This window comes from Callorhinus ursinus, unplaced genomic scaffold (genome assembly GCF_003265705.2).
Source record: "Callorhinus ursinus isolate GAN/ISIS: 27379988/994484 unplaced genomic scaffold, GSC_fseal_2.0 scaffold25, whole genome shotgun sequence".
Lineage (NCBI taxonomy): Eukaryota > Metazoa > Chordata > Mammalia > Carnivora > Otariidae > Callorhinus > Callorhinus ursinus.
The window spans coordinates 35,946,086-35,973,656 of record NW_027397087.1 but is presented as its reverse complement, the minus strand read 5'-3'; the positions used below and the strand labels follow the sequence as shown (position 1 = coordinate 35,973,656).

The 27,571-nt window shown below is 43.5% G+C and overlaps 1 protein-coding gene and 1 long non-coding RNA gene across 2 annotated transcripts in view; one reads left to right on the top strand and one right to left on the bottom strand.

The window, feature by feature from the left end:
- THSD4 (thrombospondin type 1 domain containing 4) overlaps nucleotides 1-27,571 on the bottom strand; it is a 572,226-nt gene that overhangs the window by 57,515 nt on the left and 487,140 nt on the right. The gene's annotated exons all lie outside the window — the stretch shown is intronic.
- LOC141370072 (uncharacterized) lies at nucleotides 308-27,376 on the top strand. Its single transcript, XR_012373774.1, has 3 exons — nucleotides 308-335; nucleotides 24,454-24,527; nucleotides 24,965-27,376. It is a non-coding gene; the product is annotated as an uncharacterized lncRNA (long non-coding RNA).

Sequence of the window (27,571 nt, the reverse complement as noted above, 5' to 3'; positions counted from 1 at the left end):
GTGGACAGAAGCTGCCCCTTTCCAGGCTGGGCCTCAGTATCCTCACATGCAAAATCAGGGGTTATAAAGGCAATCCTAAAGCTTTGTGATTCTCTGGATGAAATTCCTCACCAGGTCTGTAGGTCCACAACCTACTTATCTTTCACAATTCATGGCAACTCCTGCCTCCTTCCAAAGCTTTCTCTGACTCCCTCCCTGCCCCACCCCAGCTAGAAGTAACATCTCTCCCTCTGGATTCCTGTAACACTGTATATATTTCCTTGAGGGAATTTATCACTGATTACTTCTTATCTGCCACATTCGATGAACTGACCACACGCTTTTGGAGGGAAAAGGTGAGTGTCTAGAGCTTTCTTCTTTAAATCCTTCTTGTGTATAGTAGGCAACCAACAAATAGTCGTTGAGTGAAGACATGAATGAGTGTGGAATCCTTTCCCTTGATGAAAATGCACAATAGCTTCTAATTTTCTCCTGGCAGCTATCCTGAAATAAGGCTGGAGTAGCCAGCCTGCCCTGAGATCTAGAATCAGGAGCTGGTGGGCCTGGCAGCTGCTGGGGGCATTAATGTGTAAGGGGCTCTGACATCTCCAGGACAGCAACATCTTACCAGAAGATGAAGGAAATTGTAGTTACAGCTCCTCTTGGGCTCCTGTGTACGGCAAGAAGACGCCCTGCAGAGGAGGTTTGGGCTAGAGGAGACCTCTCCTCCACCACGACACCACACTTCACCAACAAGCGAAGCCACTCAGATGTCTTCCAAGGAAAGTGGGTCTGGTCATCTTTGGGGTTCTAGTTTTGCTAGTTGAGAGTATGAAAATCGAGGCCCTGCCACCATCAACCTCCCTTTTCTCATGCAGGGCTCAGCCTCTCCTCGAAATGAAAATTGAGTACTTGAAGACTCACTTTGAGGGATAGCTGGCCTTTCACTGGTCCTGGGTGCCCACCCCTCTGACCCTGCTTCTTTCCAGCAGGACCCTTCACCCCTGTCCTGCCAGCTCCTTGACTGCCCTTCTGTGGCTTAGGATTATCTGTGCCCTTTGGTTTCTGCTTTTCCCCTCCAGATTCTACCCTTTCTTCAAGGCTTGGTCCATGTTCCTCCACATCTGCCCCACCCCCAACATGTCACTTCTTTCTTTCTGTTTTCAAGACCCAAAGTGGACTTCTTATACCTTCTGAGGCCAAGGTCTTTAAATCAGAGCCCACGAAGATGGCATCACTATCCTCTTCTCCAAGAGCCAAAGGCTGCCACATTTGCACAGCTAACAGGTCTGGGGGGGTCTGGAGTCAAAGCTGGGTTGGGGGCCCAGTGCTCTTGTGACTTTCACGACATCATGTTCTCCCCATTCCATCATGTAAGGCATTGGAGGTAGGGCTGTATCAACATAGCCTTTGGATCTCCAGAGTCCAATGCCTGGTTCACAGTGGCCTCTGGATAAATGCACAATACCTCAATAAATACTTAGCTCTCAATCCTTTAGTTTAACATTATGCACTCCCTTCATCTTGTCAGTTAGCAATTTCACTCTAAGAAAACTGATTTTTTAGGGTGAAATCACTTTAAGTTATGTTAAAATTTTTTTCATTAAATGAAAAAAAGTTTTTCATTAAATATTGGCTAAAATTTGCCAAGATCCAGGGCAGAAGACAGTCCTGACAAGGAAGAAATGGCGGAGGGTCCCGAGAATTAGAGTGTCTCCCCCACCTCCAAATTCCCCCAGGCAGGGGAACCTTGACCTGCAGCTGAGCCCCACACTTGTCCTGAAGACCTGCCCTCACTTCAGACCCACTGAGGAACCATTTCTCTTGCACCATCTGTCTACACTGCAGGCCCAGATGAGCTGTTTTCTGTGGAAAGACCAGCAAGAGGTCAGAGGGCAGGGCTGGCTTTGGGCATCTGTCAGAGCACAAACCCTGGGGGCCCTGGGCCTTGGCTACTTAGGACCTCCTTGAAATCTACCCCCTCTCTTTCCCTTGTGCCTCAGGTTACAACCTCTCACACTCCTTGCTGGCTCCCGCCACCACCTAGGAATGACTGAGCAAAACATTCAGATGTCAATGGACAGCTGAGCAAAAGACACAGCTAAAGGAAATAGGTTCACTCACCCTTGGAATGCATACAAATTAAAATAATAAAGCTGTATCTTTTCTCACTTCCAAAAAAATTAAACCCTAATAACACATTTCCTGGGCTACATGAGGAGACAATCACAGAAGAGCAGTGGCCAGAAACCTTTAGAAAAATGGGTATCAGATTTGTTCCTTCATTCGCTTCAGTGCTTTCTGAGCACCTACTACGTGCCCTGGGCCATGACGGGAGGTAAGAACACAGCAAGGGAGACACGGAATCTGCTTTTCTTTGAGGGTAACGGTTGTTGAAAGGGAGGGTCTAGTTTATCTGCGGTGGTCAAAGAAGGCCTCTCTCAGGAGGTGCCTGGATGTGGGGAAGGAGCCAGCCTGGGTGAAAAGCAGGGAACTGCATCCCAGAAAGAGAGACTAGCCTGTGCCAAGGCCCCAAGGTCAGAAGAACTTGGTTTGCGGACATGACAAGAGGGTTGGATGACGACTTTTGTTCTCATGAAGAGAGGTGACTGTGGTTCCCCTTTTGGAGGTGGGCAGGCAGGAGGATGGCAATAACATTCTCACGTGGTAGCAGAGGGGAAGGAGTTGACTCAAGAAACTTACAAGGCTGGGTCCCCAAATTCAGGGTCTTCAATCTAATACAATTTATTAACGCTCCTTCCCTGGACCTCCGATTCCTCATACATGAAATGGTGAAATGTTAGGATTGAACTGGAAGATCTCCAACGTCCCTGTGAGTGAAAATCTCTCTTCAAAGATGAAATGTCATTAAAATAATGAATTTGAAATGATGACCTGAATCAAATAACTAAGAGTTTCAATATGATGACGCACTCCAGAGACTTAAGGGCCGCCTCCTCCTACCTCCTCCTGGGGCCTGTGACAGCACTCCAGGCTGTGGTGACAGGGGTGGGGGGGGGCGTGGATGAGGCAGTGCCCTCAGGGAGCAGCCCTGGGCAGCCGGTTGGAGGGAGCGATCCAGGGGAAAGCCTACCGGGGCGGAAATTCACAGCCACCACATTTTGTAAGACTGACAGTTCAGAATACCTCAGACTGGGGCTGGGGGCTGGTGGGGAGGGGGGGTAGGGGGGTTGGGCAGGGAGGCCTGGCAGGGCGCACCTGGTCCGAAAACACTTTTCAGATTTGATTTATTGGTCGAACACGAGTGTTACCTCTGGCAGTTTTATTTTCCATGTGGTTTTCATCAGAACAATTTGATTTAAAAAAACATCACAGAAGTAATTCATTAAAAAAAATTAAGCATTCTAAAAGTAAAAAGCCAGGGTGCCTGGGTGACTCAGTTGGTTAAGCATCTCACTCTTGATTTGGGCTCAGGTCATGATCTCGGGGTCCTCAGATGGAGCCCCAGGTCAGGCTCTGTGCTCAGCAGAGAGTCTGCTTGAGATGCTCTCTCCCTCTGCCCCTCCCCCAACTTGCGCACATGCACACGCACTCTCAATAAATAAATAAATAAAATCTTAAAAAGTAAATAAAAGTAAGAAGCCAATGTTCTCACTTCTCCCCTTAACCCCAACCTTACTTCCCTCCACGAGGATAACCACTTTTAACAATTTGGTGCTTATCCTTCCAGACCTTACTGGGCATGGGCAGACACAGACCTATATAAAATCATGTATAATTTCATACAGTACATTTTTAATACAAAAAGGGGACCCTACCATAACTTTTTTTTTTTCTTTAAAGCCCAGCATCCTTTCAAGGATCTTCATTCCGTGTCATGGGATGTAGAGTGACTCCATTATTTTTATTTTTAGGATGGAAATATAGCATTTAATCACTTTCCTATTGTTGGGTGGTTAGTTTGCATTTAATTTTTTTCAGCTTATAATACTGGTTGCAATGGACACACTTGTTCTGGTCTTTCTTTGTGATCTTAAAGGAGTATTTGAATAGGGTCCCCAGCAGTGGAACTGCTAAGTCAAGGCTTTGCATGGTAAGGGAGATCTGTGTCCTAAGATGGCCAACTGAGTCAGCAAGGGAGTCCCAGCCCCTACCCCGGGGCTTTTCTGGGTTTTTCTCCCTGCTCTGCTTCCCATGGTGCCAATCCGGGTTCCTCTCCCTGCCCCGCTTCATGCACGCGCCAAGAGTGCCCAGTATGTGGAAGTAGAAGTGTATAAATTGCCCCCTTTGTTGTGCTCGGGGCTCAGATCTTCGGAGATCACTCTTCTGTGAGCCCCCCCCCCCGCCTTAAATAAACCTCCTATCCTCCAAGATCTCCGAGTGATCCAGTCCACGTTCAGTAACATGCACACTGTGGTATTACACACTTGAGATTGACCAGGTGGTTGTGCCTCTGCTCCCACACCATATTTGCGCCCACGCTTAAAATGTCTGCAATCTGCAAAAATTGTACTGCGACACTTTGCATTTTCTTGATTACTGATGGGGTTAGATATCTTTACATATAGTTTTAGATCACTGGCAGTTTCCCCTCTGGGGATCACTTGCTTCTATCATTTGTCTGTTGTACATTCGGTTGTTTTATCTTCTCTTAGTGAACTGTAGGATCTTCCCCCAATATTAACGATATTAGTCATGAGCCCTTTGTCTGTTACATATCAAAGATACTATCGGTCAGTCTTTCACTTGTCTTTAATACAGTCTTTAGACATAGAGAAGCCTCTAATTTTTATTAAATCAAATTTGTAAATCTTATTAATGCTTACAGAGGCAAAAAGTGTTTTGAATCTCGTTTGAAAGTCTCTCCTCCCTACATGATTTAAAAATATTTAACTCAGGTATTTTTACAGTTTTTGTTATCCTATATTTACTTCTGGTATATCTGTAGTTTTTATATTGGTATACATTGTGACACAGAGATCTAATTCTACTTTTCCCTTCATAATTATCCTAAGGCTGATTACTGAATTATCCAAACTTTCTTCAATTATTTAGAATGTACCTTTTATCATATGCTATGATCTTATATTTACAGTCTATTTCCAGACTACTTCATTTTTTGCAATCTCTTTGGCATCCTTGGGTCGGCCCCATACTGTTTTAATTGCTGGAGGCTTCTAAACTTTTGATATCTGGGAAGAGATGTTCTCACTTCCCCAATGTGTTCTTTCCAATACGATATTCTAGAGAAAATGCTAGCTATCTAGCTTTTTAAAAACTTCAAAGAGGAGATTCCCCCATCTTGTGCCACAAAATGAATTTACATCTTGTAACCGGAAAGATGTGATGGTTCATAAATATCCAATAATATTTTCCCTTCAAATACTTAACTCAAATACAGGTTTTCCAAATATCATAATTTGCAAAAGCCCAAGTGTTGATCAGTGTTTTCAAGGCTGCTCTGTCTTCCTCCTCTCATTCCATATGGTGCATTTTGGACCCCAGTGACCTGAATTCTACATCATTCCTATTCTGTGGTGTCTGTAATCACCACTTTTCTCTTTTCATCTAGGTCCTAAATGCATTTTCTTTCTTGACAGCAGGGCCTCTCTCGATGTTTTACTGGCCCCCTTCCCCTGCGGGTTGGCCCCAGGATGCTCTGGTAGAAGTCTGCTCAGAGAATAGGTGTATTTATGTCTATGTGTCCACACACCCACTTTCCCCAAGTTGGTGCCCCCCTTCATTTTCCTGAAATGAATGAGAGTTTGACTGCCGAAGCGGGTGTCCAAGCACGCTCCCCCTTCCACTTGCTGGTTCCTAGCTCCCTTCCTCATGCATCTCTCACAGATCCCGTTCACGTCACTGTCCCCCCTCCTCCTCTTCCACAATTCTGGGACAGCTCCATCATCTAGTGTTTCTTTTAAAGCTCTCCAATTTCATATTCCTTCTAGACTTCTCCCTGGCATACCTCTCCTCATAATTTCCCTTTGCACATAACAGCTTGTAGCTGCGCTCTTAACAGTGGCTACCCTAATTTCCCCTTTTGCTTCCTTTCCCCTTTACCACCAGATGATCAAAGGGCACTTCTCCCTGCTTTTCCCGTTCCTCTGACCCCGGAAGCTCTGCATTCTGAAGACCGCCCCTCAACTCACATGCATTTCCGATTCCCCTGGAGTCTGTGCTCTGATCTAGCTGGACACAGGGTTCAGTGGGCTTCTTCTGCCTGGGAGTGGTTTTAGACCAACCTGAGGCCTCCCTGCCTCTTCCCTTCTCTCCTCCCTACAGATTCTGTGTGTCTCTGCTTGTCACAAGGCAGAGGAAGCAGGAGCTTTGGTGTGCTGTGAATTTGGTGTTCTTTCTCCTTTTAGTTATGCTTACTTTAATGTTTGGGCATTCTCTGTCCTCAAGTTATACCAAGCATGGGATTTTTGTGTAGTTTTGTTTCCCCCCCCCCCGAGGGTCTGTACTGTTTGTGGAGGAAATACTGGGAGGTGGGCACCTAGCTGCCTCCACTATATTCAGCTACCCTGTTCTTCTTTTAAGAAGATAATAGCTACCATGAAAGAACTGCTTCAATGGACCAGATACTTATAGAATAATAGTAAAACTAGCTAACATTTACTGAGGACTTACTGTGTGCCAGCCACATCCTTAATGCTTCCCCTGTGTGAACTCATGTCATTATCCAACCACCCTATCAAGTAGGTGCCTCTATTATTCACAGTTTACAGAGAAGCTGAGTCCTTTGCCCAGCATGCCTACGTTAGCCTATAGAATCTCCACGAAGTCTCCAGGTGGGCATTATTAGCTCCGTTGTATAGATGAAGAAGTGGAGGCTCAGACAGGCAAAGTAACTTGCTCAAGGTCACAGAGCTCCTGAGAAGTAAAGCTGGGATTTGATTTTGGTTCCAAAGCCATTCTTCCCTGCCCCCCCTCCCCCTTGTGAAGGAAGAAGAAAGTAGCACGTGTGCTGGATCCTGGCTGTGTGGTGCTGAAGCTGTTCTTAGATGTGGGGACACTGACTCTCTAGACAGGGTGGGAGTCAGGCCAACTTCTCACCAGCCTCTGCTGTGGTCCCCACCACATAGCCCTTCACGTGGGGGCCCGGACACAGTGTGGTAGAGATGGCAGAGGTGGGGCCCGTCTGGACTCCTCCTTCGCGCCGTGAGACTGTGCCCGGCCTTCACAGAGCAGTGGTCTGCCTTCTTTGGGGGCATGTCCAGGTGGCCCCCTCTCCTGGGATGGTAAGGATGGGGCAACGGACACAGGAGGGGGTGTCGAGGGGATTTCTGGAGGGGGGAAGCTACAGTTTGCCAGCCTATTGACTGAGCTTGGTCAGCTAGAGAGCTGGCAACGGAGGACCAGCATGTCACTCAGGGGATTGAACCTGACTCTGACCTAGCTTCCGATCCAGCTGCCACGCGGCAGAATACAGCATACAGAGGCGCACAGTAAGATGCACCGTGACCGTGCCATCAGCAAACTTACCACTGCGGGGATTGTGACAACCGAGCACCCTGGCTCCCCAACAGGTAAATGACATAGAAGAGAGAATCTGTAGAGAAAGAGACACTGAAAGGACCTAAATAAAATGGGCAATACAATCAGGTCCAGGGATGCACACCTGGGCAATGCAATCATAAACAAATGTAAGGAAGAGATTTCTATATCAGTCAGGAGAAGGAGCAAGAATGCAAGGGAGCAGAGAGGGTGACAGGGCACGTGGAGGGACTTCCGGGGACTGGCAGACTCTACCTGTAGTTCTTTACCTTTATACCAACTCACTGAGTTAGACACTTGTTCTGTGGGATTTGGGGGTGGGCAGGGGGAAGGGAGCTATGAAGATACAGAATGGTAGGTGAGCTCAAGAGGTACAGAAGGAACAGTTTAAATTAAGACCTGAGGGTGGCTGGCAATTACACACACACACACACACACACACACACACACTAGCTCCTTCATGTACCTCTCTGCTTCCCCTGACCTGCTCCAGCTATAGGCTATCCTGGCCGCCGGGCGCACACAGCTCTATGTGGATGCCATGGGGTGCTCTGTGTGGTTTGCTGTGGTCCCGTGGGGTCTACTCGGCTGGTCTGCAGCACCATGGCCTGCTCCGAGTCGGGCTTCTCCTGACAAACATGCTCTGAAAATGCAAGTCCAGAACATACGCATGTTTCCTTGGGACGGGAGAACACTGACAGCTATCATTAGACTTTTCCGTTTGTTTCTTCACTTTTTTGTTTTGGAGCAGAAGTTTTCCGTTAAAAACTGAAACAATTTGGATTATTTCTCACAACTGAATGTGAATCCACAATTATTTCAATCAAAATTTCCATTAAACTAAACAGAGGAAGGGAAAAAGAAGTTGTGAGGAAACTTGTTGAATAAATTGAAGGAAAAGGTATAATTCTGGAAAAGCTTTTTTTTAATCTTATTTTTATTTATTTGAGAGAGAGAATGAGCAGGGAGGAAGGGCAGAAGGGAGAGGGAGAAGCAGACTCCCTGCTGAGCAGGGAGCCCGATGCAGGGTTCGATCCCAGGACCCTGAGATCATGACCTGAGCCGAAGGCAGACGCTTAACTGACTGAGCCAGCCCGGCACCCTCTGGAAAAGCCTAACCATGTTAAAAGAAAATGTGATAACCTAAAGTCATGCTTAGAGGGTGTCAGGTCTCTGTTAAAAGTTATCAGAAACTGTGCTCTGGAAGCAACTGATGAAAAGCCAACCAGATCAAAATCTATATTGTAGGGTAAAGTATAATGTAAAGGAAAAAGTGCAAGAGAAGAGATGGAACCATCCAGAACGAGATGAATGGCTATGGCAGTCCAAGAAGGTTAAAGTCACTAGAACATAAATGAAAATCCATTCAATGGCTGGTAGCTTTTCTGAACAGAGGGACAGGCTTTCCCAGATGGTCTGCACCAAAGATTCAGCCTTCATCTGAAAGATCTCCACACGTGTCCTTGCTCAGAGCCCCACACTTGACACGGGCCGTGTTCCTCCCCCTTCTCCCTCCAGTTCGAAGTCTTTTGTTGCTAGAGGCCCCCAGGAGACAGATCATGGGACTTGGCCCTCCTTGCCCTGCATGTATGGATGTATGGATCTCCCCATGATGCTTCCTGCTAAGGGATTTTTCTGGCTTTTCACATCTTTGATAGCGATGAGAAAAGAAAAGCCTGGCTACTGAGCGTATGAATTGGGGGGGGGGGTTGCTTTTCCTCTCCCATAGGCTTTATTTTCCTCCACCATCCCCATATCCTGAAATCAATCGTGCTTAACATCAGGGTTGAATCAGTCTTTAAATGAACCTATGACTAAACACCTAGAACACAGCAAGAAATTTGAGACATTTTTGAATCCACTCTCATTATTGGTTGAGGAAACTGTCCTCTCCTCCTTAAGTGTCCCCCCCCCAAATTGGAGGTTTTATGGAATTATAATTCCAGGATAGTGACTTGTAAAGAAGGTTTATCCAACTACTTAAAAAGTAGATGCAAATGTGAAATGTCACTCGGGGTAGCGTTTCTAAATTGTCTTCCCTGGAACACGAGTCCCTCCAGACATTGGGATGCAGCAGGATTTCTTACTGCTGGGAGCAGAGCCAGTGATCCTGGTCTGCGGCCACCGAGTGTCACTTCTCTCCTCCACACTATCTACTGCTGCTTCTCTAAGAAAGCGTCAGATGCCAGAGCTACCCAGAGATGCCCCGGTCTGACCCCCCGGGCACAGAGGACACGGAGGGGTAGGCAGCTGGACAGATTGGCTCTGTCTGCTGAGCTGAGCTCACCTAGGTTGGCTCCTGACCCCCAGCTCACTGCTAGCTTCCCCACACACTGCAGAGCTAAATCTCACCATGCAGTGAATGAAAAAAACAAATCCAGTGGAAGAAAATGTGTCCTGCCATAAAGGGCAGCTTTTGTCTACCTAAATCTCCTTGGCATCCAGCACAGTAGAGTGTTCTGAAGGATGGCTTGGGAGCATGATTCCAGTAAGATGACCTCATAATCTCTATAATTCTCAAAACCCAAAGCAGCAATTCTGCTTAGAATAATGGAAAAATCAAAATTAGACTCAAATGTTCTCTTACATGTGCACATACACCCACGTGTCATTTATCAGTTTGTGCCTGGATGTTCTGGAACACTCATTTGTATATATTAATGTCCTGGTATTTTGTTGCCTTTAAACTAATTATAGGGGAAACTGACTTTACTAAGGCTCTGGTCACTGGAAGAAAAGAACACACCCATGTTCTTTTGGTGAATGTCCCAGCCAGAATTTTGTTACCCCCTGGTAGGGAGGCCAAACATTCCAGCCCAACCACACTGCCACTTTCGGTTACTCAGGCTCTCCCCTGGATGACATGATCTTCGGGAATCTTGATCCTTGTTTGGCTTTGACCTTCCTATGATGAGCACTGCCAAGACTTCATGTATTCATTGCCCTTGGAGAAGAGGCTGTCCAGCTGCCCTGAATCCAGCTGGTGGTCCAACAACCCGCAGTGCCATCACCCGGAGTCCCCAGAGCAAGGCTACCCAGCGCTAGACAGGGGAGAGAATGTCAGTCTCCCACACCCTAAAAAAGAGAAACTCTTCCCAGGGGAGGGGAGGAGAAAGAGGCACAAGTCAAGTCCTCATCATGTGTTGAGAGCCCACGAGGTACCAGGTACTCCACTAGGAGTACTTTCATGATCCCCATTTTATAGATGAGGATAATAAAGGTCAGAGAGGTGAAGCCATTTGAATGGGGTGGGGCAGCCAGGGAGTGATGACATTGGAACTCAGCAACTCTGCCGGGATTCAATGTCTGTGTTCCTTTCTCTCCAGACAAGCTGCCTCTAAATGATGAGTTAACACCTTAGCGGTCACAGTCTCTAGCCAGGTGACAGTAAAGAATGACACACCCACAGTGGGGAGGGATGGGTTGATAATCAGAGAAGGGGAGTGTATTTGTTTCCTACTGCTGCTGCAGCAAATTACTATAAACTTAGTGGCCTCTCCATTTATTACCTTGCAGTTCTGCGGGTGGGGGAGTCAGAAGTCTTAAATGGGTCTCACTGGATTAAAATCAAGGTGTTGGCAGGTGCTTCTTTATGGAAGTTCCAGGGGATAATCCATTTCCTTGTCTTTTCCAAGTTCTATAGTCGCATTTCTTGCACTCCCTTGGCTCAGGGCCCCTTCCTCCATCATCAAAGCCAGCAATGAAGCCCCTCCAAATCTCTGACTCCTATTTGTCTGCCTCCCTCTCCTCACAAGGGCCTTGTGATTTCATTGGACTCACCCGGATAATCTTGTCATAGAGCTTGATCAAAACCTTTAATTCCATCTGCAACTTCAATACCCATTTCCCAAGGAACCTGACACGTCTACAGTTTCCAGGGACTAGGATGTGGGCTTCTCTGGAAGGCCTATCAATAAGCTCTGCCTCTTCACAATTTTACTTGAGGTTGGGCGATGGTGGCCCTCGGGTACCCATGTCCATCACCGGCATGTGTCCCGACCCCTGGCTCCAACCTGCTAGACAACTTCGTGAGAGTCTGTAAATATAGATTCTAGTGTCATCCCGGCAGGGGGGTAGCAGGGGCTACAGCTCTGCAGGGACCCAGCTCTTCAGCAAGGATTCTGAGCTGGTGCACAGCCATCCCAGGAAGGGAGCCAGTGATGCCAAAGAGGACAGTTCCACCAGGTGGTCTTAAAAATGGGAGGTTCCCTGAATAGCCAAAGCAATCTTGAAAAAGAAGAACAAAGCTGGAGGTATCACAATTCCATATTTCAAGATATACTACAAAACCAGAATAACCAAAACAGTATGCTACTGGCACAAAAACAGGCACACAGATCAGGAACAGAATAGAGAGCCCAGAAATAAACCCACATGTATGTGGTCAATTAATCCATGACAAAGGAGGCAAGAGTATACAATGGGGACAACACCTTCAGTCAATGGTGTTGGGAGAACTGGACAGCTACATGCAAAAGAATGAAACTGGACCACTTTCTTACACCATATACAAAAATAAACTCAAAATGGGTTAAAGACCTAAGTGTGAGACCTGAAACCATAAAATTCCTACAAGAAAACATAAGCAGAATCTCTTTGACATTGGCCTTAGCAACATTTTTCTAGATAGGTCTCCTGCAGTGAGGGAAACAAAAGCAAAAATAAACATTTGGGACTACACCAAAATAAAAAGCTTCTGCACAGTGAAGGAAACAATCAACAGAACTAAGAGGCAACCTGCAGGAGAAGATATTTGCAAATGACATATCTGATAAAGGCTTAGTATCCAAATCTGTAAAGAACTCATCAAACTGAACACACACACACAAAATAATCCAGTTAAGAAATGGGCAGAAGACCTGAAGAGACATTTTTCCAAAGAAGACATACAGATGGCCAACAGACACATGATAAGATGCTCAACATCGCTCATCATGAGGGAAATACAAATCAAAACCAGAATGAGTTACCACCTCACACCAGTCAGAATAGTTAGAATCAAAAAGACAAGAAAGAACAAGTGTTGGCGAGGATACGGAGAAAAAGGAACCCTCGTGCACTGTTGGTGGGAATATAAATTGATGTAGCCACTGTGGAAAACAGTATGGAGGTTCCTCAAATATTAAACATAGAAATACCATATGATCCAGTAATTCCTACTGGGTATTTATCCAGAGAAAATGAAAACACTAATTTAAAGATATATGCACCTCTAAGCTTATTGCAGCATTATTTATAATAGCTAAGATATGGAAGTAACCCGAGTGTCTATCAATGGACGAATGGATAAAGAAGATGTAGTGCGCATGCGCGCGCACGCGTGTATACGCGCGCGCGCACACACACACACACACACACACACACACACACTGGAATATTACTCAGCCAAAAAAAAAAGAACAAGATCTTGCCATTTGTGACAACACGGTTGGACCTAGAGGGTAGTGAAATAAGTCAGACAAAGAAAGACAAGTACCATATGATTTCACTTACATGTGGAATCTAAAAAACAACACAAAACAAATGAACAAAGTGGAAACAGATCCATAAATACAGAGAACAAACTGATGGTTGTGGGTCTGGGGGGCTGGGCAAAATGAGTGAAGGTGAGTGGGAGATACAGGCCTCCAGGTATGGAATGAAAAAGCCATGGGGACGAAAGGTCCAGCATAGGGAATATAGCCAATGGTATTGTAATAGTGTGACATGGTGACAGATGGCAGCCACACCTGTGGTGAACGTACCATAATGGACAGAGTTGTCGAATCACTATGTTGTGCACCTGAAACTAATGGAACATTGTGTGTCAACTATACTTCAATTAAAAAAAATACTAAAGATAAAAAAAAAAGAGGCTCAGAGACACATGTGTAATTATCCATCCATCACAAAACCTCATTTATACCATCAGGGCCAAGACAAAGGGTGAGGGGAGAGCCCTTTTGCAAATATCCCTATGGCTGGCCTTTTGATTTATTTTTCTCTTTATTTTTCCCTTTAAGATTGACTTCGGTGCTTAATTGAATCTGATTCAACTGGCATAGGAAAAAAAAAACCTTAACTGGAGAAAGGCTTGGGCATTTATCCCATTTTATGGATCACCAGTGGGAAGGTCAAAGAGGCAGATTTTGGTTGAACAGAAAAGACTTTGGAACGATCAGAGCTGTTCATGGTTGAAGAGGCTGCCTCATGAAGAAGTCAGCTCTGTGCCTCTGTTTGTGTTCAGGGAAGGTGGGGGTGGTGGAGTGGGGTCCAAACAGAGCTCCAGACAGGATTCTAGATTTAGAACCCAAATGGAGAGAAGCAGCACCTGCAGAGTCCTCTCCAGATGAGGTGCTAGCATTCTTATGTGCGCCTTATTCTTAGTCCCCATGACTTCAATGAGGGTGATAGTATTTGCTCCACTTTATGGCTAAGGAAGCTGAGGGGAGGCACGGAGACTTTGACCCAGGTGCTCAGCTTGTCCTCGGGTGCGAAGCACTAGGAGGACAGCCCAGGCTCCTGGCGCTCAGGTCCCACGTGACTTTCTGGCTTCGAGTGAAGCCGGATGCTCTTGGCCCTCCTTCCCAGCTCACGGATTTTATGGTAGCCCCGAGGGTGGAGGCAGCGTTCCATAACATCTTGCTTAAACCTCTCACCACTTCCATCATTCCCATGTGAGGAGAAGGGGATTCAGAGAGTTCAGATAACATGCCCGAGATCACAGAGCCGCCCAGGGCTGGATACGGAATTCAAAGACCGATTGCGGCTCCAAGTCTGGGGCTCTCTCTGCTGCCCCTTCATGGAGGCTGCTTCTGGAAGCCCAGCGCTCCCAAGCACCCCGAGGAACCCGGGGTGGCTTCCAGAGCCGGAAGTCCACACCAGCTCCGCAATCCATCCCTGGCTGACTGTACACACCTACGTGAGGATACTAAAAGGATAAACACTTTTTGAGAGTTAAAAGCACTTCGTAGAAACTGCCACTAGGAGGAGGAGAATTATTTTGGGGGTCATTTTAGACACTATCAGAATCTCAGCGAGGAGGACTTAAACTGAAGGTCTTTGCATGTCCTTGTGGGCAGAGCTTCGGAATGTAGGATCCCTGGCACTTGCTTGGCACCCATCGATGGACAGAAGACTTTCGTGTGCGATCCCTCACGGGCTGGCCGGGAGGGAGAGGAGGCATTTAAATGACCCTGCTCTCCAGAAGGGCCAGATGCATGTGGTTCGGGAACAGCTGTCGCCAACTGGAAATGGAAATGTCAAAGTGAATGACGAAAAAGAAATAAATAACGGACAGGGTGTAATTATTCCAAGATGCCAACATTTTGCCCTCAAAAGTAGGTTCTTAAAAATTACAGGCAGCTCACGAAAAGAAAAAAAAAAACAACCAAGAGTATTAAACAGGTAACTTAATAGAAAGGCGTTATTCTTTTTAATTATAAAGGTTTTAATTTCCCCTTTCCCCCCATTATTTCTGCTAATAAGCTTGTCGACGGGGCTGGAACTGATTATGAAAAGCTGGGAACAGATTTTATTACCTGGAATAACATTTTTTACACATTAGTATTTTACTTTCAATTTTATGAATCAAATGCAATATGGAGTCTCTAAAAGTTAGGACACGATTCAGGTATTAACCTCAGATTACTTCATTTGAGCATGTGGCAGATACACACTCATCTTTAGGGTGAAGTCTGGGTCCTAGTAATTCTACACAAGCCCTTATAGGCAGAAAGGAAAATGTTCTTTGCAACCTTCGGGAACTATAGGAAAATTCAGGGAAGAATTCTGGATGGGGCTTAAGATAGAAGGCTGGATTCTAAAGGCTTCCCACCAGTCAGTAAATCAAAATCACGTGCTAAGGGGTTTACTGCATGCAGAGCATCCAGATGGGCACTGTAGAGCATCATGAAGAAAAGGGGAAATACAGACTCGCACTCAAGGAGCTTTCATTATTAAAAGGGAATGTAGAAGAAATTATTACACGGAATACCTACGAACATGTGAGAACAAAACAAACATTTACAAGAAGCTATAATCGAAGTCATGACTGTAGCCTAAGACAGACCTAGCTCCTAACAGACTCAATGAATGTCTATTGAATGAATGAATGAATGAGTGAATGAATGAAAGAATGAATGAGTGTAATCTGCATACAAGCAATATTTTTGACTAATGGTTGATACAGATGAATTTCTGAGATGTTATTTGTTAAGGTTGGTTTGTGAGCTCTGTCATTTAAGTAGTGGTTCATTTTTCTCTGATGCCCTTTTCCTAAAAATAGAAAGTGCCATCGGGGAGAAGCAATGATGCCCTGGTTATGGCCTCCGGGTCCAAACAGCCAAGGCCCCATAATTTTGAAAAATTAAAGTAGATCAGCATAATTTTTCATATAAAATCAAATTCTTATTTAAAACAGCAGAACGTAACAACATTAAGAGGTAAACTAAATAGCCCTATAGAATAAGCAATTAAAGAAAATGAACAGTCAGTAAGACATTGGCAGCTTAATTTTTATTTCGTAGTGCTTGCTTGCCACTATCTATCCTTAAGCTTAGAATTGACCATGAAACTTTTCTCAACTAAATGTTGGAATGAGGAATGAGCCCAGTCTTGGTACTTGTTAGCAGGCAGGGTACGTGACTGTCTCTTGCCCTGGTTCCTCTGCGTCCTGGCAGAAATCTCCTCTATGATGATCAACTTCAGGTCACAAAAGAATGCGATAGAACTCACAGCTAGTTTTCAGCTCTACCAGGCATTCATTTAGTGCAGGTTGGCAAATGGTAGCCTGTGGGCCAAATGTGGCTTGTTATCCATTTTTGTAAATAACATTTTATGGGAAACCAGTCACTGCTTTGGCACTACAACAGCAGAGTTGAATAGTTGTGGCAGAGAACATATTGTACGCAAAGCTTTAAGATATTTACTTTCTGGTCTTTATAGAAAAAATAAATACTTTATGGTATTGCTGGAAATCTTCCCCTTACTCCTAATGCCAGCTTTCTCCCCAGAGAGTGAAACAATGGAATTCATCATCACCATCACTACCACCCACCCCAACGTCATCACCATCACCACTACCACCACCATCGACCACCACCACTATCACCACCACGATCATCGCCACCACCACCACCACCTCCACCATCACCACCACCACCACTGTCACCTCCGCTATAATCACCACCTCATACCATCATCATCACCACTACCACCATTATCACCTCCACCATCATCACCACCATATACCATGACCATCACCACCACCACCACATACCATCACCATCACCACTACCACCATTATCACCTCCACCATCATCACCACCATATACCATCACCATCAATCACCACCACCACCACTATCACCTCCACCACATACCATCACCACTACCACCATTATCACCTCTACCATCATCACTGCCATATACCATCACCATTACCACCATCACCACCATTATCACCTCCACCATCATCACCACCACATAGCATCACCATCACCACCACCACCACCACCATTATCACCTCCACCATCATCACCGCCACATATACCATCACTATCACCACCACCATCACCACACCAACAACAACACAACTCCACTCTCTAGCAAGCATGGCTCCAGGGATTTCTTCCTCTCTCTGTCCTTCCAACCTAAGCTTAATTACATGGTGTTTATGGGTAAAAGGCCATGTCATCACTCTCTGTCCCCAGTGTGTTCTGGTTTCGTGGTTTATACAGAAAGACAAGTTCTGATGAAGTGATGAAGGAAGAGTCCTCTGGCCATTTCAAGACAAAGGTACTCTTATGTAGAGGGACGGCTGTCAACCTTTTGGTTTGGTATAAACCCTACAGCTCTGATTCAATTAGTACAGAGTAGGGAAACAATTTTTCTACTTTTCTTGCTCACTCCAACTCCTGAAATTATGCAGATCACATTCTCCAGAGCAATAAAATCAGAAATTAACAGCACACATATAACCCTTAAACATGTAAATTAACACCATAAATAATTTGGGTTAAAAAGTAAGTCAAAATTATACCCAATGGATAAAGAGTTTCAGTTTTGGAACACAAGAGAAGTTTTGGGGCTGGATGGTGATGATGGTTGCACAATGATTTGATTACACATAATGCCACTGACCTGTGCATGTAAAATGGTTACAATGATAAATTTTTTGTCATATATATTTTACATTTTTTAAAAAAAAATTAACATTAGGGATGCAAGGTAAAGGGCATATGGGAACTCTGTAGTAGCTTTGCAATTCATCTGTAAATATAACATTATTTCACCAAAAAAAGCTTTAAAAAAATTATACATACTCCATTTACTTAGAATAGTGTTTCTCAAAGTGTGGTCACTGAGACCCTGCCAGGGGTTCTGTTATATCACACGTTTTCATATTAATGCCAAGATGTTATATGAACATCAAGGGCATGAGAGGTTATTAGTATGGTTTTGGATTCCACATTGCAATTAATCTTTAAGAAACTACCACTTTTCTAGTTTGGTGTAGTACCAAAGAAAAAAATCCACAATTATCTGAAAAGACTTACTAAACGTCATTCTTCATTTTCCAACCACGTATCTATGTGAAGCCAGATTTTGGTCACGTGCTTCAGCCAAAACAACATACCACAATGGACTGAGAGCAGAAGCAGATATGGAGTCCAGCGGTCTTCTCTTCAGAATAGCCAGCCATTAAAAAAGATTTGCAAAATTGTAAATAATGCCTCTCTTCTCACATTTTTGTCTTTGTCTCAGATTTTAAAATACTTTTAAAAGAGATGTTATTACATAGTGAGTTTATGACTATTATTTAAAAATTAATCAATAAACAATTTTCAAATTTCAGTTTAAATTTTGAATACTGTAACTATGAATACATACAACTGATATAAACAAAGGTTCTTTGGGGCCTTTAATAACTTTGAGTGTGTAAAGGGGTCCTGAGACCAAAACATTTGAGAATCACTGACTAAGAAAATAAAAATAAAATGGATACATACTGAATTTATGAGATGTGGTCAAAGCCATCAATACTTGTATTTCTTAAAAAATGAAAATCATGGTAGAAATCTTAGTTTGTGAATTAAAAAAATTCTTGCATTACATACTGAGAGTTGGTTCCTCAAAAAAATTTTTTTTCGAACTGAAGATTATGACTGGACCCATTTTTAAAATCAAGGTATAGGGGCGCCTGGGTGGCTCAGTTGGTTAAGCATCTGCCTTTGGCTCAGGTCATGATCCCAGGGTCCTGGGATTGAGCCCCGCATCGGGCTCCCTGCTCAGTGAGGAGTCTGCTTCTCCCTCTCACTCTCTCTCTGTACTCTCCCTCCCTCTCTCTCTCTCAAATAAATAAATAAATAAATAATCTTTAAAAAAATAAAACCAAGGTATAAATGACATGTTAGTTTCAGAGGTACAACATAATGATTAAATATTTGTATATATTGCAAAATGATCACCACAAATAAGTCTACTTAATATCTGTCCCCACACACATTTACAGATTTTTTTCTTGTGATGAGAACCTTTAAGATTTACTCTCTTTGCAACTTTCAAATATGCAATACAGTATTACCAACTCTAGTCGCCATGCTGTACATTCCATCCCCATGACTTACTTACTTATTTTATAACTGGAAGTTACCTTTTTAATAAGCAACTTTAATAAAGAAAAAAAGCAACAAAGCCCAAGTAGATGATATTACCGCTAAAGAAAAATGCATCAGAGGACATCCAAATTATAAGTACACTTTACATGTACTTCTATACTATGACACTTGAAACTCTCCATGAAAAAGATACACTAAAAAAATTACCACATTGACTTAAGAGGAATAAGAAAATATGATAGAGTAGTACCGTAGAAGAATTTTTAAAAGTTACCAAAAATCATTTCTTCCAAAAAGATCTAGGGCCAGATGTTTTTTACTGGTGAGTTTCCATCAAAATATAAAGGACTAGGTAATGATATAAACTTTTCCAGAGCATATAAAAATTGGAAAGCTAACTTAACTCAAGCTTCAGAGAGGTAGTATGAAAGGAAGCAAAGGGGCCAATCTCACGGATGAATAACGGTTTGCAAAATCCTAAGTAAGGTACCAGCACGCTGAGTTCAATGGGACATTAAAAGGAACACTGAAGAAGATGAAGCAGGTTGTATTCCAGGAATGCAAGGATGATTTAATATAGGAAATTTTTAGGAAAAAATAACATCAATAGATGCCAAAATGACATTTAAAACTCACCCTGGTAAAAACATTTACAAAATTAGAAACAGACCTTCTCCATCTGATAATAAACATGTAATCATATATTCATTTAAAATATTTATTGAGCATACATCTATCTTTCTTCATAGTGATAATTAGAGGTATTCACATTAAAATCAGAGATTGGTTATGGATGTCTGCTATCTCTCATTTAGAAGTTGGGGTAAACTTTTGGTAATATATCACAAAAAAGAAATCAGAGGCATGACTATTAGAAAAGAAGAGGCAACTTTACTATTATTTTTACATGATACGATTATGTCATTAGGAAATCATGAGAATCAATTGCTAATACTCAGAATTAACAAAAGTTCAACAAAGTGGCTGCATAGTGATAAATGTAAGAAACCTGTAACCCTCCTTCCCTCCCTCCCTTCCTTCCCTCCTTCCTTTTTCTTAGTAAGCTCCACACCCAGCATGGAGCCCAACACGGGGCTTGAACTCACAACCCTGGGATCAAGACTTGAGCCAGGATCAAGACTTGAGCAAAGATCAAGTCAGATGCTTAACTGACTGAGCCACCCAGGCGCTCTATAGAAATCTGTAACTTTTCTGTATAGTAATAATAATTTTGAAAATAAAATAGAAACAGATTTCATTCTCCATCATCATCATCACACAACAAAATACAAGTAAATATTGAAGACCAATCTTCACAACTAAAATGGAAACATGACATGAAAAATCTCAAAATTTTACTGGCCGATAGGAAGTGTTGGAATAAGTGGAAATAAATGCTATGTTCTTGGCCTGGAGGTGTTAACTATCTATACCTCCCAAATTGATTTATAGATCTAAAATTTATAGCTTTGGGGATCCTGAGTAGCTCAGTCGGTTAAGCGTCTGCCTTCAGCTCAGGTCATGATGCCAGGGTCCTGGGATCGAGCCCCGCATCGGGCTCCCTGCTCAGCGGGGAGCCTGCTTCTCCCTCTCCCTCTGCCTGCCGCTCTGCCTACTTGTGCTCTCTCTCTATCTCTCTGTCAAATAAATAAAATCTTAAAAAAATAAAATAAAATTTATAGCTTTATAGATCTCCTGGTGGGATGCAGGTGCCAGTTCAAGTGTGAGAGACCTTCTGTGACCACCGGCCCCAAGCAGCACCCTGCTTCTCCAGCCAGGCGCCTGTTCTCCTCTTTCCCTGGACTGTTTTCTCGATAGCACAAATCACCATCTGAATGATGTTTTTGTTCTCTTGTCTCCAGTCTCCTGGACTAGAATGTAAATCATCAGCGTGGTGGTGTGCCTGGTGTTCACGGTGCCTAGAGCAGAGCCTGGCACACGGCAAGTGCTTGGTACCTGTTTATCCAGTGGTTTTAACACAATCACATGAAAACACCAATAGGATTTTTTTTCTTGAATGTCACAAAATGGTTCCAAAATTCACCTGGAATAGAAACATGCTGGATTGTCTAAAAAATCATTAAAAAGAGGCACAAGAGGGACGCCTGGGTGGCTCAGTTAGTTAAGCGTCTGCCTTCAGCTCAGGTCATGATCCCGGGGTCCTGGGATTGAGCCCCGCATCGGGCTCCCCGCTCAGCGGGGAGCTGCTTCTCCCTCTGCCTGCCGCCCCCCACCCCCTGCTTGTGCTCTCTCTCTCTGTCAAATAAATAAATAAATAAACTTTAAAAAATAATAAAAAAAGACACACAAGAGGGTAACTTGCCACGCCAAATATTAAAGCACGTTTTAAAGCTGTGATAGTCCAAACGTGGTACAGAAATTATATGACAGATAACTGGAACAGAACACTCAGAACAGACCTAGGATAAATATGAGGACTAGCACATTCTAACTTTCCAGTGTTATATAAACAAAGTATTCAACAAATTGGGTTGGAAAAGAGGCTAAATATTAGGGATGAATCTTTATTCTCATTTTACACTACACTCCAAGTTAAATGTAAAATTGTTTAGCAAACCCCCCACCCTAAATAAAGCCAGATACAAAAGAGTATATGCAGTGTTGTACCATATATATATATATATATATACACATACATACACATACATATACCATTTATATATATACTTTTTCAAAAACAGGCAAAACTAATCTATGGCATTACCAGGGTAGTGGTTCCTTTTGGGGGTGGGGCAGATCAGTGGCAGATATGGGGGCACTCTAAGGGGTCCCTGGAATGTCAATAAAGTTCTATTTCTTGCCCTGGGTACTAGTTATGTTAGTGTGTTCACTTTGTGAAAATTCATCAAAGCTGTACGATTTTGAACTGAGGGCTTTTCTTATGTATTATATTTAATACTTCAACAAAAAGCTTATTGAACAAATGAATAAGTGTTAGGTCAGTTGATGGTTCTGGCCAGAAGTTAGGCTTTCTGCATTTAAACATGCATTTCTTTTTCACCTGTGCTTTGAGAAGGGGAGATAAAGCTCTGTGAAGAAAAGTTAAACTTAACTAATTGTAATCAATGAAGGAGGCCGATAAAGACCTCGGGTTGAACCCCTTCCAGGAAGGGTCTGTGTCACGGGGCCCCTGGGAGTCCCCACGCTGAGCAATCCTGGGGACCGGTGCCCTTGGCTCTCAGGTGCTCACAGTAGAAATCTCATTGTTCTGTGGGTCTCCGAGAGGCAGCTGGGTATTTTAAAGACTAACGCATTACAGAATAGACAGTGTTCACGTTAAAAATCTAAATGTCTAAAAGGAATGTTTAAAAGCCCATTCCTCGTTCCTTGCATTGGTCACCTTCTGACTGCATCTGTGAATACCTTGGTAACACCTCAAGCGAGTGAGCTGAGTCAGGGGACACTCCAGTGACTGGATACAACCCAAACACTTCTTGATCTAGTTCACTGTCAGTTATAAAAGCATGTGCCCTAAAACTGTGATTTTCCAATTGGCTTAATATGGTTAGAAAAAAGGTCTTTTGCTTTTGGAAAGGTATTTATTGTCCAGATAAAATCTCAAAGCACAGATACATGGCTTCATAAGCATGCAATCCTGGACTAGTTTATATAACGGCAACGACAGCAAAAATAGCAATCATAACATCTGATCCTTGTTGAGTAAGTATTTCCTACCAGACACTGTGCTAAGTGCTTTACCAGCAGTACCTTATTTAATTCTCCCACTGACCCATAAGCATTACCGTCGGCTCATTTTACAGAGAAAGCAAATACATGGAGAGGTCAAGAAGTGGCTGAAGGCCACAAAGCCAGAAAGTTACCTTGTACAACCTGCACAATCTTGCCTGTACCGAAATGTTCGGGATTTTGTACGTTTGTATGTTTGAGGTTTTGAGAATATACTCTGGGTACTTTTGCCAGTGAAACTGGTGACTACTACTTTTTCTTAAAATTCCAAGTTAGTTTTAGCCATTCACATTTTTCTAAGTAAAGAAGAGGCTGACCACAATGTGGAGTATTTAATCAGAAGAAAATTTAAGTCAGTTGATTTGATCCTTTCTTGGATGTACGAATTTCTACCATTCTAATAAAAAGCTATCTTAAGGGCTGGTACTGGTCTTCTTGCAGTAATTCTGGGAACTTATCAGACATATGATGTGTTAGGGATAATTGAAAATAGAGAAATTCAATGTAAACAAAGCACTGATGGAGGATGGGGACAGGCTCCCTCTGCTGCCTGATGAGAGCTTGCTACAAGGATTAGGTCCTTGTCAGGGTGAAGGTCAAGATGATCACTGAGCTCTGGTGTCCCCAGAACTCATCAACAAGGAAGATGAGACCGAGCTAGGTTTCCAGAATGCTGTAACAGAGAAGAGGGAAGAAACTTAGCTTCTCTCAAATACAACTCAGATTTCCCTTTGCATATTATCTCCCCCTTTGTCTTTTAAAGTGGGATTGATCACTTACATTTCCAACTCTCGAAATTACTCATCTTCCCTTCTACTTTCTTTTGCTTCAGATCATCTCAAAATGCCAAATGCACTTTATCATTCTATCACCTAGCAATACTTTGATGTGTATTATGTTTTTGTATAATAAGAGGCTTAGCCTACGGTCATGGAGTAAAGAAATGTACTTAGACTTGAGTTTTCAATTAAGGTTCAGTTTATAGTTTGGAATCACTGAGCCCACTGATAGGCCAATACCTTTGCTTATCAGTCATTTCCTGTCTGCAGACTCTTGGTATAAACCTGGCCTTTCTGAAACACTTGCTCTCTGGTTCCTCTCCTTCCTTATAGCTGCCAAAAAAAAAAAAAAAATGTCTTTAGAGCAGAGGTATGATCCTGTCGCAATATTTCTCCTGTGCAGCATCTTCAGGGGCTGACCATGGCCCAAAGATTAATCCAAAGGATGGAGTTTGGAATGAAAGGTCTTCCACAGTTGGCCTCATCCTACAGTTGCAGCCTCAGAAGTCAAGGCTGCCCTCACATATTTATAAGGTGCCGTGTCCAGACATACCTCACCCCTCCTTCCTCCTTTGTAGCTCATGATGTTCTTTTGGACTGGAATGTTCTTTTCTCTATTTTTTCTGATAATAGCTTATCCATCCTATAAAACAGGGGCTGGCAAACTACAGCACGGGGATCAAATCTGGCAACTGCCTTTTTTTGTAAATCAAGTTTCACTGGAACACAGCTGTACCCATTCATTCACGTATTGTCCATGGTGCGCTCTCCCTATGACCAAATGGCCTGCAAAGTCTAGAATATTTACTAGGTGGCCCTTTCGAAAAGCAGGTTGCTAATCCCTGCTCCAAAAGCCCAGTTTAAACACCACCTCCTCACATTCCTCAGATTATGCCGTTAGAAGTAATTTCTCCCTCTCTCCCGTAGTCCCATGGTGCTGGGTCTCTTACCAAAGTCATCAGAGGAATCTCAAATGGATTACAGAGGCCTGCGAGGCAGGGGTATGTATTGTTCAACTTCCCGTCTCCACAGCACAGAGACAGTTGCTTAGAGACATTCGCTGAAACGCTTAACTATTTTGAATGACTATTAAGTCAGATAAAGAGCAATGCTTTACCGAATCAGGTTATATAACTACTAGATCAAAGGAGAAGTAAATACAGATTGAGGAGACAAATTATGCTCCCAAAGCATAATAAATATAGGTGTGATTGTCAGCCACAAAAAAGGGTGGGAGAGGAGGCAATGGGAAAGCCTATTTTCCAAGGAAGGACATGAATATTGACTTAGAACTCAGACAGAAGCAGTAGACCGTTCCCGTACTGTCATTTATATGATCTCTAATTCAATTAATTCCTTTTTTAATTTAATTTTATTATGTTTTTTTAGTCACCATACAGTACATCATTAGTTTTTTGTGTTTTTTTTTTTTTTAAAGATTTTATTTATTTGACAGAGAGAACACAAGCAGAGGGAGAGGGAGAAGCAGGCTCCCCACTGAGCAGGGAGCCCGACGTGGGACTCGATCCCAGGACGCTGGGATCATGACCTGAGCCGAAGGCAGATGCTTAACAGACTGAGCCATCCAGGTGTCCCTATATCATTAGTTTTTTTTAAAATTTTTTATTGTTATGTTAATCACCACCCATTACCTCATTAGTTTTGATGTCGTGATCCATGATTCATTGTTTGCATATAACACCCAGTGCTCCATGCAATAAGTGCCCTTTTGGGGAAAGGGTAGAGCAGAATTAGGAGAGGCGGAAAGTTCTTCTGAGAGCTGTTGATGCTTGGCTAAAACAGCTGGAGAAGAGCTAATAGAGGCAACCCACAGGGGAAGGAGGAAAGAGGCTTATCTTCAAAGCTCACCCCTTCAGGGATTTATTAGCAAGAAGAAGAGCAGAATCTGACCGGAGTTCTGCTTAATGACAGAAGAGAAAAGGATGCTCAGTTTCTGCCATGGGAAGGTGAGACCCGGAGAGAGGAGGGGACGGTCCTGGAAGGCAGATTTCCCATTTCTGAAGCTCTAACCCTTGACAGAAAATAAGGAACATCCCAAAAGATGGCATGACCCTGGAGCAGCCAAGGACGGGTGGCCCCAGCTGCTAGTTAAGAAAACCTTGAAGTTACTGTTTTTCTCAGCTGCCACTTCTCTTTCATTAAGTCAACTATAGTTCATAAATGTTATTTAAAGCCTTAGATAGTTCTTCCTCCTCTTGTATTAATTCCCTAATATGGAGGCTCAGCGATCTAACACGTTGCAAAAAGCCAGACTTTGATTCAAAGAGGGAAGGCTTAGCCACACTACCAAGCGGGTTAGGGAATGGGGAGATTTTGGGAGGCATTATCCGTGCCAGACTCACAGATAATGGGTTCTGAGTTATTGCCCTAATCCAGGTAGGGGACCTGGGAGTGATTAGCAGCCCTGCTAAAGATGTTCTTCGGAGGCACTGCTGTCCAGAGCGGGCTGGGGGAGAATCCTATTCTCCCTGCAGGGACAGGGCTGTCATATCACTTCCGTAAAAATCCAAGGCCCAGCCCACTCAGCAGCTGTTTCCTGCATTTGAGCAAAGCCTCCCATTAGGTACAGAAAAGCAGGTGTGGGAGCTCTGCATATGTCTGAGACAGATGATGCAATTAAAAGGAAAAAAAATCGAAGCTTAACTCTTCCCCATAAAGCAAAAGGCAGACCCAAGTACAAACAGGCAAACTCAGTCTTACATTTCCAGGCAACTAGTTGCTAGCCAAAAACAGGAAAATGGGTAACAATAATGAGCATAAGGGAGTGCGGCAGAGTTGATTTCATTTTGCTCCAGCATATGCGAAAGCCTTTCAAGGCAGAGTGACTGCAGAAGTGAAAAGAAAGTCCGCGTGAACGGATGCAAGGACAGCTGAGCTTTTCGAAATCAAAGGGCTGGGCGCTGTCAGACACCAGGTGGAAAGTGTGTAATGCAAAATGAAGTCCAGGAGCGCTAACACAAACAACTGCATCTTCCCAAATCACAGCAAGACGGCACAGTCTCTCAGGCACAGGACCTTTGTTTGCAAAGATTCGGTTTTGGACAGGAATCATACAAGCTTGCTGCTGAAGAAAAAGCGAGAGCTGAGTCCAAATAAATCAAATACTCAGTGATCCTCTTTGCTCACGTGCCGGCATTGATGAGGAACATCCAGCCATGAGGTGTTTGCCTTCTGACCATCTCCTGGGGCTGCCACTATCCGCAACAGGTAAGCGAGGAGGGTCACCAAGGCCATCTCAGCATCCTGTTCAGATGCCCAAAAGCACACCACCGAGGCATGTCATATCATCTGCTTAAATACTCTTAAAAACATGCCTGAGGTGTTGGCGAGGATTGGAGAGGTTGAATCCATGTGCGTTGCTGGTGGGAACAGAAAATGGCGCAGCCACTGTGGAAAACAGGTTGGCAGTTCCTCAAAAGTTAAGCACAGGATTACTCTATGACCCAGCAATTCCACTCCTGGGTACCTACCCCAAAGAACTGAAAGCCCAGGACTCAGACAGTTATCTGTACACAATAGCCAAAAGGTGGAAACAACCCAACCGTCCATCAACCGATGAGTGGATAAATAAAGTGTGGTATCCTGCACAAAAAGGAACAAATTTCTGACACATGCTATGACATGGATGAACCTTGAGAACATTACGCTAGGAGAAATAATCCAGACACAGAAGAAGAAATACTGCTATGATTCCACTTGTATGAGGCACCTAAAATAGGCAGCTTCCTGAGGCAGAAAGGAGAACAGAGGTTATCAGAGATTTAGGAGCAAGGGAATTATTGTTTATGAGGTACAGCTTTGGGGATGATGAAACAGTTCTGGAAGCGGAGAGTGGTGATAGTTGTACAACATCATGAACGTATTTCATATCACTCAATGATGTGCTTAAAATCATGAAAACAATAAATGTTATGTTTATATATATTTTATTACAATTTAAAAGAAAGAAAAAAAAACACATGACGTTTCATGTCTCACAAATTCTCCACTCGTTTTAAGAGCTGGGTGTTCTTGTAGATGCTGG